Consider the following 11,402-nt stretch of genomic DNA (forward strand, 5'->3'; position numbering starts at 1 on the left):
TCTCATCCAGTGATTCATTGATCATTATGTTGATGATTGTCACCTATCACCCGTCAGGCCGTCGTTGTGTCGGACAAGCAGCTGAATTCCCGACCATCTAGAACAGAGGTGTCAGACTGCAGCCCTTCAGCTGTTTCAAGACTCCCATACTCCTTGTGTCTTGACAGCTAATTGCAACAGCTGGAGGCCATGAGTTTGACACCCATGATCTCTGAGAATTGCAGTGCTCTTTTTCAGATATGCCACCCATGTGCACAGAGTTATGGAAGTGTACAAAGTCTGGTCTAGAAGTCCTAGAAGACAGGCACACATTACATAACCCTTTAACATGTGAGTTTCTTCACCAGTAACAATTCTACTTTAGGGTGCCTTCACACCTACCGGATCCACAGCGGATCTCACTTCTGCGGATTCGAAGCGAGAAGCGCTGCGGATTCGGTATCAATTCACCCCTATGATAGCACATATTCGCAGCGGGATTGACATCCAGCTGTGAATATGTGCTTTTAACTCCCTGGTGCCCGCAGCCCCGCCATCGCCATCCCCGGCGGCGGCACATCCCCCTCCCCATCCCGGCCACATCCCCCCATCAGCCCATCTCCGCCCCGCCGCCGCGATCATACATTACCTGCTCAGCGGCGTGGCTGCAGTGAGGCTCCCGGCTCCGCTCCCGCTCAGCTGATCTGAGCGGGACCGGAGCCGGCGGGCTGGGGGTGGGCTGATGGGGGGGATGTGGCCGGGATGGGGGGGATGCAACGGCGGGGCTGCGGGCACCAGGGAGTTAAAGCACATATTCACATAGGGGTGAATTGATACCGGATCCGCAGCAGTTCTCGCTTCGAATCCGCAGAAGTGAGATCCGCTGTGGATCCGGTAGGTGTGAAGGCACCCTTAAAATACTTACATATGGGTGTTGTATAGGTCTAAAGTTCTGTTCTTGATCAGCACTCCGGGTTAGTGTGGGTTTCCTCCGGATACTTTGGTTTCCTCCAAATGGGAACAGGGGCGAAAACACTTAGTTCTTTGAAATAAGTGATTTTCATTATAGGAAATCACTTTGTATCATACTGGGCACTAAAAAAAAAACATTTGCGTGGAAAACGGGAGCATCACTGTAAATGCAATGTGATCACTTTGGCCGATTTTACACCAACATAATGTGGCCATGTTTTTGCATCTATATTATGGCTGCATGTCCTGGTCTGACTGTGTGTCTGAGAACCCCACCTGACAGCTGGGCTAAGGGTCCATTTACACAGAAAGATTATCTGCCATAGATTTGAAGCCAAAGCCAGGAATGGATTTGAAAAGAGGAGGAATCTCAGGCTTTCCGTTATGACCTGATCTCTGTTTATAGTCTGTTTCTGGCTTTGGCTTCAAATCTTTGGCAGATAATCTGTCAGCAGTGGCGTAGCTATAGGGGTCGCCGGGGTCGCCATGGCGACCGGGCCCCTACGCTAGGGGGGCCCGCACGGCCCCCCCTTGCCACTTGTGACACTGTCACTTTAAGCATCCCGAGAAGCTGCGGCCGCGCAGCTTCTCGGGATGCACTGATCGCTTTGATGTTCCGCCCGCACAGTGAGCGGGCGGAACATCAAAGCGATCAGAATACAGGAGAAGGACCTGTCAGCGTCCTCCTCCTGTATTCTCTCCCATAGGCTGCCGGCACTTCATACCAGCAGCCTATGGGAGGCCGGGCCGTGACCTCTCCGGCAGGCGTGAGGATGTGACGTCATCACGTCTGCCGGAAGTCCCGTCCCTGCGGCTCGCAAGATGGAGCCCGAAGAGGAGGAGGAGAGCTGCTGCCTGCAGCCACAGCGCGGATTAGGTGAGTAGGATGTTTGTTTTTTTAGGGGCACCTCTGGGGGCATTATTAGTTCTTGAGGGCACCTCTGGGGGCATTATTATTGTATGGGGGCACCTCTGGGGGCATTATTATTGTATGGGGGCACCTCTGGGGGCATCATTATTGTATGGGGGCACCTCTGGGGGCATCATTAGTGTATGGGCGCACCTCTGGGGGCATTATTAGTGTATGGGGGCACCTCTGGGGGCATTATTAGTTCATGGGGGCAACTCTGTGGGCGTTATAAGTTCATGGGGGCACCTCTGGGGGCACTATTAGCTCATGGGGGCACCTCTGGGGGCATTATTAGCTCATGGGGGCACCTCTGGGGGCATTAGTTCATGGGGGCACCTCTGGGGGCACTATTAGCTCATGGGGGCACCTCTGGGGGCATTATTAGCTCATGGGGGCACCTCTGGGGGCATTATTAGCTCATGGGGGCACCTCTGGGGGCATTATTAGTTGATGGGGGCACCTCTGGGGGCATTATTAGTCCATGGGGGCACCTCTGGGGGCATTATTAGCTCATGAGGGCACCTCTGGGGCCATTATTTGTTCATGGGGGCACCTCTGGGGGCATAATTACCTCATGAGGGCACCTCTGGGGGTATTATTGTATTGGGGCACCTCTGGGGCCATTATTAGCTCATGGGGGCACAGCAGGGAATTCTACATACAGGGGGCATCCCACATTCCTACTCACTTTACTGCACATTACACCACACAGCGCAGTTACTATGGGAGCCGACAGGGGAGAGAAAGGAAAGGAAGTTGCTAGAAATGTGCGGAGCCTAAATTGTTTGTCTCGCAGGTTTTAAGGGGATGAAACGTATCTGGAAGGAATCATCATGGAGGTCTGGGCCGGATGAAGAGGAAAAGGGAAAGTGACGCCTCAGATCAAAGAAGACATCACCGGTGAGTCACTGTATGACGGTTTTCTTATTTTGTAGAACATCATTTAGTAGGGGTGCCCCGAGGTGGAAAAGGTTGGGAAGCACTGCGCTAATCTGTCCCGCTGCGTCCGCTGGCACATGCTGTCATCTGATTGGGCCTCTTACCTAATCAGATGACAGCAAGTACAAGCGCCCCCTCCTCCAGACATCTGCCTTGGCGGCCCAAGCTGTGTCCTATGGCCGTATCTTTACCGCGTTGAGCTCCAGCTTGTGCTGCATCTACATGATCTGTACTCAGAGATATCACTGTGTTATCTGTGGTGTTACATAGGACTGCAGGGGACATCTACTACATGATCTGTACTCAGAGATATCACTGTGTTATCTGTGGTGTTACATAGGACTGCAGGGGACATCTACTACATGATCTGTACTCAGAGATATCACTGTGTTATCTGTGGTGTTACATAGGACTGCAAGTGACATCTACTACATTATCTGTACTCAGAGGGATATCACTGTTATCTGTGGTGTTACATAGGACTGCAGGTGATATCAGGTGACTTCTCCAGGTTGCAGAAGTTCAAACTTCATCATGCCCTGCTGACAGTTTATAATGGGAGTTGTAGTTTTGCAGCATGTGGCTCTTCAGGTTGCAGCACTACAACCCCCATTGTTTCCAACTGGCAGTTCATGATGAGAGTTGTAGTTTTTCAGCTGTAGAGTCAAAGATTGGAATACAATGATTAGACAATGACACAGTACAGTCCATTATCTATAGGGGGCAATAGTGCAGTACATGAGGTGGAGGCAGTGACAGGGTATTAGAACATGGTGGCACATTAGAGTAATTGGATATAACTTTAGATAGGACTTTGCCTGATCGGGTGAGATGGGGGGCCCCAAGCTAACATTTTGCACCAGGGCCCATCAGCCTTTAGCTACGCCCCTGTCTGTCAGATAATCTTTCTGTGTACATGGACCCTTAGGGTACAAACACACACGGCATATGCGCTGCGTATTTACTGCTGCGATACGCAGCAGATACGCAGCAGATTAGATCTGAATAACTGAACACAGGATCAAATCTGCACCATCAAATCTGCTGCGTATCTGCTGTGTGTGTTTGTACCCTTATGGTGCGTTTACACAGAGATTTATTTGACAGATTTTGGAAGCCAAAGCCTGGAACAGACTATAAACAGGGAGCAGGTCATAAAGGAAAGACTGAGATTTCTCCTCTTTTCAAATCCAGTGCTGGCTTTGGCTTCCAAAATCTATCAGATAAATCTCTCTGTGTAAACGCACCATTAGACCTGGAAGACATGATAGGCCACATTATGCAATTGAGAAACCGCCCTTAGGGTAGCTTCATACGTACCAACTCGTAGCGTTAATAACGCTGTGAGTCGGCTAGGTCCTGGCAGATCACTTTCACTACATACACACAGCGGTCTGAACAACCGCTGCGTGTATGTAATTCTGCCGGCTGCTTAACCCCTTAGGCTGCCGTCCGGCTCCCGCTCTGTATACATTACCTGTCCTCGCTGCACGGGGTCCCAGCGTACTGCTCTCCTGCCTGGCCAATCAGTGGCTGCGGCAGGGCAACATACTGATTGGCCGGCCGGGAGAGCAGTACGCCGGGACCCCGTGCAGCGAGGAGAGGTAATGTATACAGAGCGGGAGCCGGGCGGCAGCTGAAGGGGTTAAGCAGCCGGCAGAATTACATACACGCAGCGGACGTTCAGACCGCTGTGTGTATGTAGTGAAAGTAATGTGCCAGGACCTAGTCGACTCGCAGCGTTATTAACCCTGCGAGTCAGTACGTGTGAAGCTACCCTTAGGTTGGTTTTAGAGCACCTTAAATGAGCCACAAATTAATGGGGTTATCCAAGATTAGAAAAAGCGTAGCTCGTAAAAATATTGCCACCCTTTCCAGGCCAGTTTAGACAGTCAGTGGTCAATGCATCAGCGCTGGAGACGGGGAGGTAATGACATGTTATTTATTTCCGCCTCAGGGCGTGCGGCAGATAGCAATGTATTAAAATGGCTGCATGAACGATTCCTCTGATCGGCGTGGGTTTGCAGCCACAGACAGCTGAAGATTGCTACATGTAAAAGGACCTTTAGACTTTGCATTGTGCCATATCTCTTATTGCTCCTGAAATTAATGACTACATTGATGACTGAGTGTTAAAGGCCGTATCCCCACAGTCCACACAGCTGTGTCAGTACATTACTGCAAAAATTTAAACTGTTTCCGAGCTCCCAGCATCACAACGGTACATGATGCCGATAATCCGTTCTGTAACACACCGTCCAAACGCCCGTATATACGAACTGTGCGTGGAACGTGGGAATAAGGTCCTTCGCACTACCCAGTCAGTGCTGTCAAACTAATCAGGAACATGCTCCATTACCCAAGTGAATGGTTACACCTTGCTTTTTTCCAGAAATGGCTCCTCTCCTGTCCTTAGTTTGAGTGTGGTTTATACAGCTCCTGTCCATTGGAGTAAATGGAGATGAATTATAATACCACACACAACTTGCGGACGGGGTGGCACTGTTTCTTTAAAGTGACTGTACCACCAGGCCTGGGCTGAAGCACTGGAGATGGGCCGACCCACCCTTAGTGGGAGGAAACCCTAGCCCCTCCATGATAGGGTTCCATTGATTCTAATGGAGTCACGTCATGGAGGGGCGGGGGTTTCTTCCCACTAAGGGTGGGTCGGCCCGCCTCCAGTGCTTCATCCCAGGCCTGGTGGTACAGTCACTTTAAAGCGGCACTATCAGCAGGTTCATCCCAGAGAACCTGCTGATATGCCGCAGTAGTAGAGGACCTCCATAGTAGATCGATATTAATTACATCCCTCTTCTCCCCCCCTTTATCAAATCACCAATTGCTCTTATGCAAATTAGTTGCTTAAGAGCATTTGGGGCGTTGCTGGCAGCTCTGAGCACTACTGTGTCCTGCCCAGCCCGCCTACTCCTTTCCCACCCACTATGCATATTCATATATGCATAGTGGGCTCTACCTAACACAGCTGCGCTTCCCACACATGCAAGATTGCTCGGGGCTGCCGCCGATCTTTCCGTAGGTCACTCAAGACGTAAGTATAAGTCTATGTTTGTCTGTGAATGTGTGCGATAATAGGAGTGAGTATTGTGTGAACCTATCATGCACACAATGCTCACTCCTATCATCCACACTCCCATCAGCCACGCCATGCACACTGTCATCAGCCACGCCATGCACACTCTCGTCAGCCACGCCATGCACACTCCCGTCAGCCGCGCCATGCACACTCTCGTCAGCCACGCCATGCACACTCTCATCAGCCACGCCATGCACTCCCGTCAGCCACGCCATGCACACTCTCATCAGCCACGCCATGCGCACACTCATCAGCCACGCCATGCACACTCTCATCAGCCTCGCCATGCACACTCCCGTCAGCCACGCCATGCACACTCCCGTCAGCCACGCCATGCACACGCCCGTCAGCCACGCCATGCACACTCCCGTCAGCCACGCCATGCACACTCTCGTCAGCCACGCCATGCACACTCCCGTCAGCCACGCCATGCACACTCCCGTCAGCCACGCCATGCACACTCTCGTCAGCCACGCCATGCACACTCCCGTCAGCCGCGCCATGCACACTCTCATCAGCCACGCCATGCGCACACTCATCAGCCACGCCATGCACTCTCATCAGCCTTGCCATGCACACTCCCGTCAGCCACGCCATGCACACTTTCGTCAGCCACGCCATGCACCCTCTCGTCAGCCACGCCATGCACACTCCCGTCAGCCACGCCATGCACCCTCTCGTCAGCCACGCCATGCACACTCCCGTCAGCCACGCCATGCACACTCCCGTCAGCCACGCCATGCACACTCTCATCAGCCACGCCATGCACACTCTCATCAGCCACACTCATTCATACAATTTGCAAAAAAAAAACAATCACTTCAATCACACACAGACAAACATAGACTTATATTTACATCTTGAGTGAGTTCTGGGAGGATCGGCGGCCTGGAGGAATCGCGCATGCGCGGGAAGCAGCCCTTCTCCGATGGGACAGCTTCCTTGCTCAGCCGCCGCACATAGAGCCCACTATGCATATATGAATATGTATAGTGGGCAGACGGGGTACGGTTGTGCTCAGGGCTGCCGGCAACACCCCAAATGCTCTTAAGCAACTAATTTACTTGAGATCAATTACCGATTTAATAAACAATGCGGAGGAGAAGAGGAATGTAATTATTACAACTGAGGTCCTCTGCTACTGCGCCATATCAGCAGGTTCTCTGGGAAGAACCTGCTGATAGTGCCGCTTTAATACATTAGCTTTAGAGATGAGCGAACCTGGAGCATGCTCAAGTCCATCCGAACCCGAACTTTCGGTATTTGATTAGCGGTGGCTGCTGAACTTGGATAAAGCTCTAAGGTTGTCTGGAAAACATGGATACAGCCAATGACTATATCCATGATTTCCACATAGCCTTAGGACTTTATCCATCTTCAGCAGCCACCGCTGGACTCGAGCATGCTCCAGGTTCGCTCATCTCTACCTTCCAGGAGGAATAACAAAGGAACAGCGTGACACAGGTTCCAAGAGAAAGAAAAGAAAACCTCTGACTTAGTTATTTTACAGTGAATACAAATATTGCCTATAAGATAAGAGCTAAGGAGGCCATAGGGCATGCTGGTAAAAGGTCATAAGAGCTGCAGGAGGTCTCAACAAGGGGTAATAAGAACTAGTGGTGACCAGACTTGCTGAACTGTTTGAGGTCACACTCACTAGGGCAACATCCAACTTCTCCAGCCTCCGTGAGTGAAATGCTGAGCGTTCGGAGAATGTTGCCAAACCTGAACAGTTCAGCCAGTCCACTCACCACTAATAAGAACCCCTTAAATACACCTGCTAACTATGTGTATATATAGGTTTCTAGCAGTAAGAATAGTATAAAGCCTATAACATATACTGCCACACTCATGTTGGAAACATTGGGTTTATCTGCATTTCTGATCATGTGAGCATTTATCATTTCAAATTTTATTTTTTACATTGCATCCTAAGGCTGGGTTCTCACTGCGTTTTTGCAATCCGTTTAACATATACGTTTTATGGAAAAACAGGTGCACTGGTGTGTCATCCGTTTGGATCCGTTTTTCCATTGACTTCCATTATAAAAAAAAAACAGATCGAAACAGATGTGGTTTTTTTAACGCAAACAAAATAATTGTTGACTCTGTTTTTCTGACCGTTAAAAGTAACCAATTAAAAATTGAACGGATTGCAAAAGCGCAGTGTGAACCCAGCCTTAGCTGTTAGATACCACGTTGCGTTGTCCAGTGTCCACGGAGGTTCAGCAGCAGTTTCCAGTCGTCTTCCCCTTTATTTGCCTTGATACTTTATGTAAGGTTTTCACTCCTTGCACTCCGGCTGGATACTTAAGGATCCAAGAACGCCAGGCTTTTTTTTTTTTTCTATTTGCCTCTATCACGTATGTCCAGCAGGATGCATCCAGGTGAGGCAGGTTCATGTATGTTACAGAATGTTTTCCCCATAAATAAATAGTATTTTCTGTGGAAGGATGCAGTCATTGTAACTGGGTCCCAGGTGACCTCTGTAAGTCTCAGTGATATGATGGCCTCCTCTGTAAGGGTATGTGCACACTGAGGAAAAGGCGAGGAATTGAAGAGGAATTTCAGCTTAAAATTCCTCCCGTAAAATATGTACAGAGCAAAGTCCTGTTGTGTTCAATGGGTTTTCTGCTCTGTTGTTCACACTGCAGAATTTCTAAGCAGAATTTTCTGCTGTAGATCTGCTAGAGGAATCCTATAGAAATCAATGGGGGGCTTAATGGAGAAGTCAGGCCAAAATTAGTTTTTGATATGTTGTTACTTATGAAAAGTTATACAAATTTCTAATGCACATTAATTATGGGAAATGCACATATAGGGCTATTTCCCTTAATTTAGTAGATCAGGAAGTGTTAGAATTCTCTCAGGTCCAGTGACGTCACAACGAAAGGTGTAATTCCTATGGAGTGTCCAGCAGGGGCGCTCTCTATATAGAAGTGTATAGGACTTTATTGTTTCTATGGATTTCTATGTAATGTAATGTAGTGTAGTGTACAGTGCTTTATTGAATGAATACATCTATGGAATACTTTGGGGAGCAAGTGTCCATTAGAAATTTGTATAACTTTTCATAAGTAACAACATATCAAAAATTAATTTTGGCCGGATTTCTCCTTTAAATTCTGCTTTAATTCTGCCTGAAAACTTTCTGCTTCAATTCCTCAAGAATTGCTTGGTGTGCATATACCCAAAGTCAGTGATGTGATGGCCTCCTCTGTATGCGCACTATACATAGTCTGAAGTGTGGAGCAGTATTTACATAGTTGACTATATACAGTATGAGGCTATGTTCACACTACGTATATTTGAGGCTGTATGTTTGAGGCTGTATAGCAACCAAAACCAGGAGTGGATTGAAAACACAGAAAGGCTATGTTCACATAATGTTGTAATTAAGTGGATGGCCGTCATTTAATGGCAAATATTTGCTGTTATTTTAAAACAACGGCTGTTATATTGAAGTAATGGAAGTTATTTACTGTTATATGGCGGACATCCACTCAATTTCAACATTGTGTGAACAGAGCCTTTCTGTGTTTTCAATCCACTCCTGGTTTTGGTTGCTATGAGGACCAAATACTGCCTGAAATATACTGTGTGTGAACCCAGCCTGCATGTGTATGTTCTGTAGCGCTATGAATGTGCTGCAGATGGTAAATGCTGTGCAGTCTTGACATGAAGCAGGTCTGTCTGGCGGTGCAGAGATGTACCGCTCAATTTTTAAAATGTTATTTTTTAAGTTGTATAATTTATTTTCCTTCAAAATTAAAAAAAATATATATTAAAGTCTGTTTGTGTCCTGTGTTACTTTGCTCTTAAAGGGGTTGTTCACCCCTCCCAGCAAGTGTCAGAGATTTGTAGTTTACTTCTATTAAAAAAATCTCCCGTCTTCCAGTACTTATCAGCTGCTATATGTCTTGCAGGAAGTGCTGTCTTCTCTCCAGTCTGACAAAGTGCCCTCTGCTGCCACCTCTGTCCATGTCAGGAACTGTCGAGAGCAGCAGCAAATCCCTATACAAAACCTTTCCTGCTCTCCAGGCTGGAAAGAATACACCTTGTTGGGCAGGACATACAGCAGCTGATAAGTACTGGAAGACTGGAGATTTTTTAATAGAAGTTAGTAACAAATCTCTGCCACTTGCTGGGACCAGTTGATTTAAAAAATCGACAACCCCTTTAATGTGTGTTTGGTTTCTGGTGGTTCAAGAGAAAATCTGGTCAATGGATTCACATAATATGTAATAGAAAATAGGGTCTATTAAAATGAATTTCAGAGGATATGGTATGAATTTTAACTTTATAGAAGCTAAAGCTATTTCTGGGTGACACCATGTTGCGGCACAGTTTTATTTGGGTGAGATATCTTGGGGCATTACTATATTTGTGGTGGTTTTCAGGGGGCACCCTGTGATGTAATACCATAGTCAGGGGGTGTTTTACAGCGCTATGAAGAGCTTGCCTTTACTAAATGTCAGGGGTTGGTCTGGATGGTACAGCAGTGCCAACTAGAAACTACTTGACAGTTGTAATCCATATAGGGCTGTTTAATAATGTAACTTTCGCACAGCCTCCCATGGATTATAACTCCCAAAATGAAGGTACATTATTATTGTCTAATTTCGACAGCTGCACTTGGATTACAACCCCCACCATGCTGAAGCAAAGTTTATTACATGCTGGGAGTTGTCATTCATGTGGCTTAGAAATTAGATGAGCCCAACACTCACAAATTCCAGTTCAGTTCTTTATTTCATATTAGGCAGAAGCTTTGTACACAGGAGTGGAGTGCAGACCGTCCACCTATAGTGATCCATGTGACGCTGGCCACAAATGATGATATACATATCCAAATGGTGCTCCCAGAGGCAAGATGTAGAGCAGAGATAGGGAATAGAGATGAGCGAACCGGGTTCGCGTTTGAGTCGATCCGAACCCGAACGTTCGGTATTTGATTAGCTGGGGCTGCTGAACTTGGATAAAGCTCTAAGGTTGTCTGGAAAACATGGATACAGCCAATGACTATATCCATGATTTCCACATAGCCTTAGGGCTTTATCCAACTTCAGCAGCCACCGCTGATCAAATGCCGAAAGTTCGGGTTCTGATGGACTCGAGCATGCTCCAGGTTCGCTCATCTCTAGTAGGGAACCTTGGCTGTCCAGGCATGATTAAAAAATTGTAGTTTTGCAACAGCTAGAGGGCCGAAGGTTTCCTCCTAGAGATGAGCGAACCTCGAGCATGCTGGAGTCCATCCGAACCCGAACTTTCGGCATTTGATTAGCGGTGGCTGCTGAAGTTGGATAAAGCCCTAAGGCTATGTGGAAATCATGGATATAGTCATTGGCTGTATCCATGTTTTCCAGACAACCTTAGAGCTTTATCCAAGTTCAGCAGCCCCAGCTAATCAAATGCCGAACATTCGGGTTCGGACATCTGAAAATAAGACGTCACCTGTATGAGTCCCTGAGTTCTCCTCTCCTGTGTCTTCAGTGCTGTAGTCAGTTG

Source organism: Dendropsophus ebraccatus, chromosome 5, assembly GCF_027789765.1.
Source record: "Dendropsophus ebraccatus isolate aDenEbr1 chromosome 5, aDenEbr1.pat, whole genome shotgun sequence".
In the NCBI taxonomy this organism is placed as follows: domain Eukaryota; kingdom Metazoa; phylum Chordata; class Amphibia; order Anura; family Hylidae; genus Dendropsophus; species Dendropsophus ebraccatus.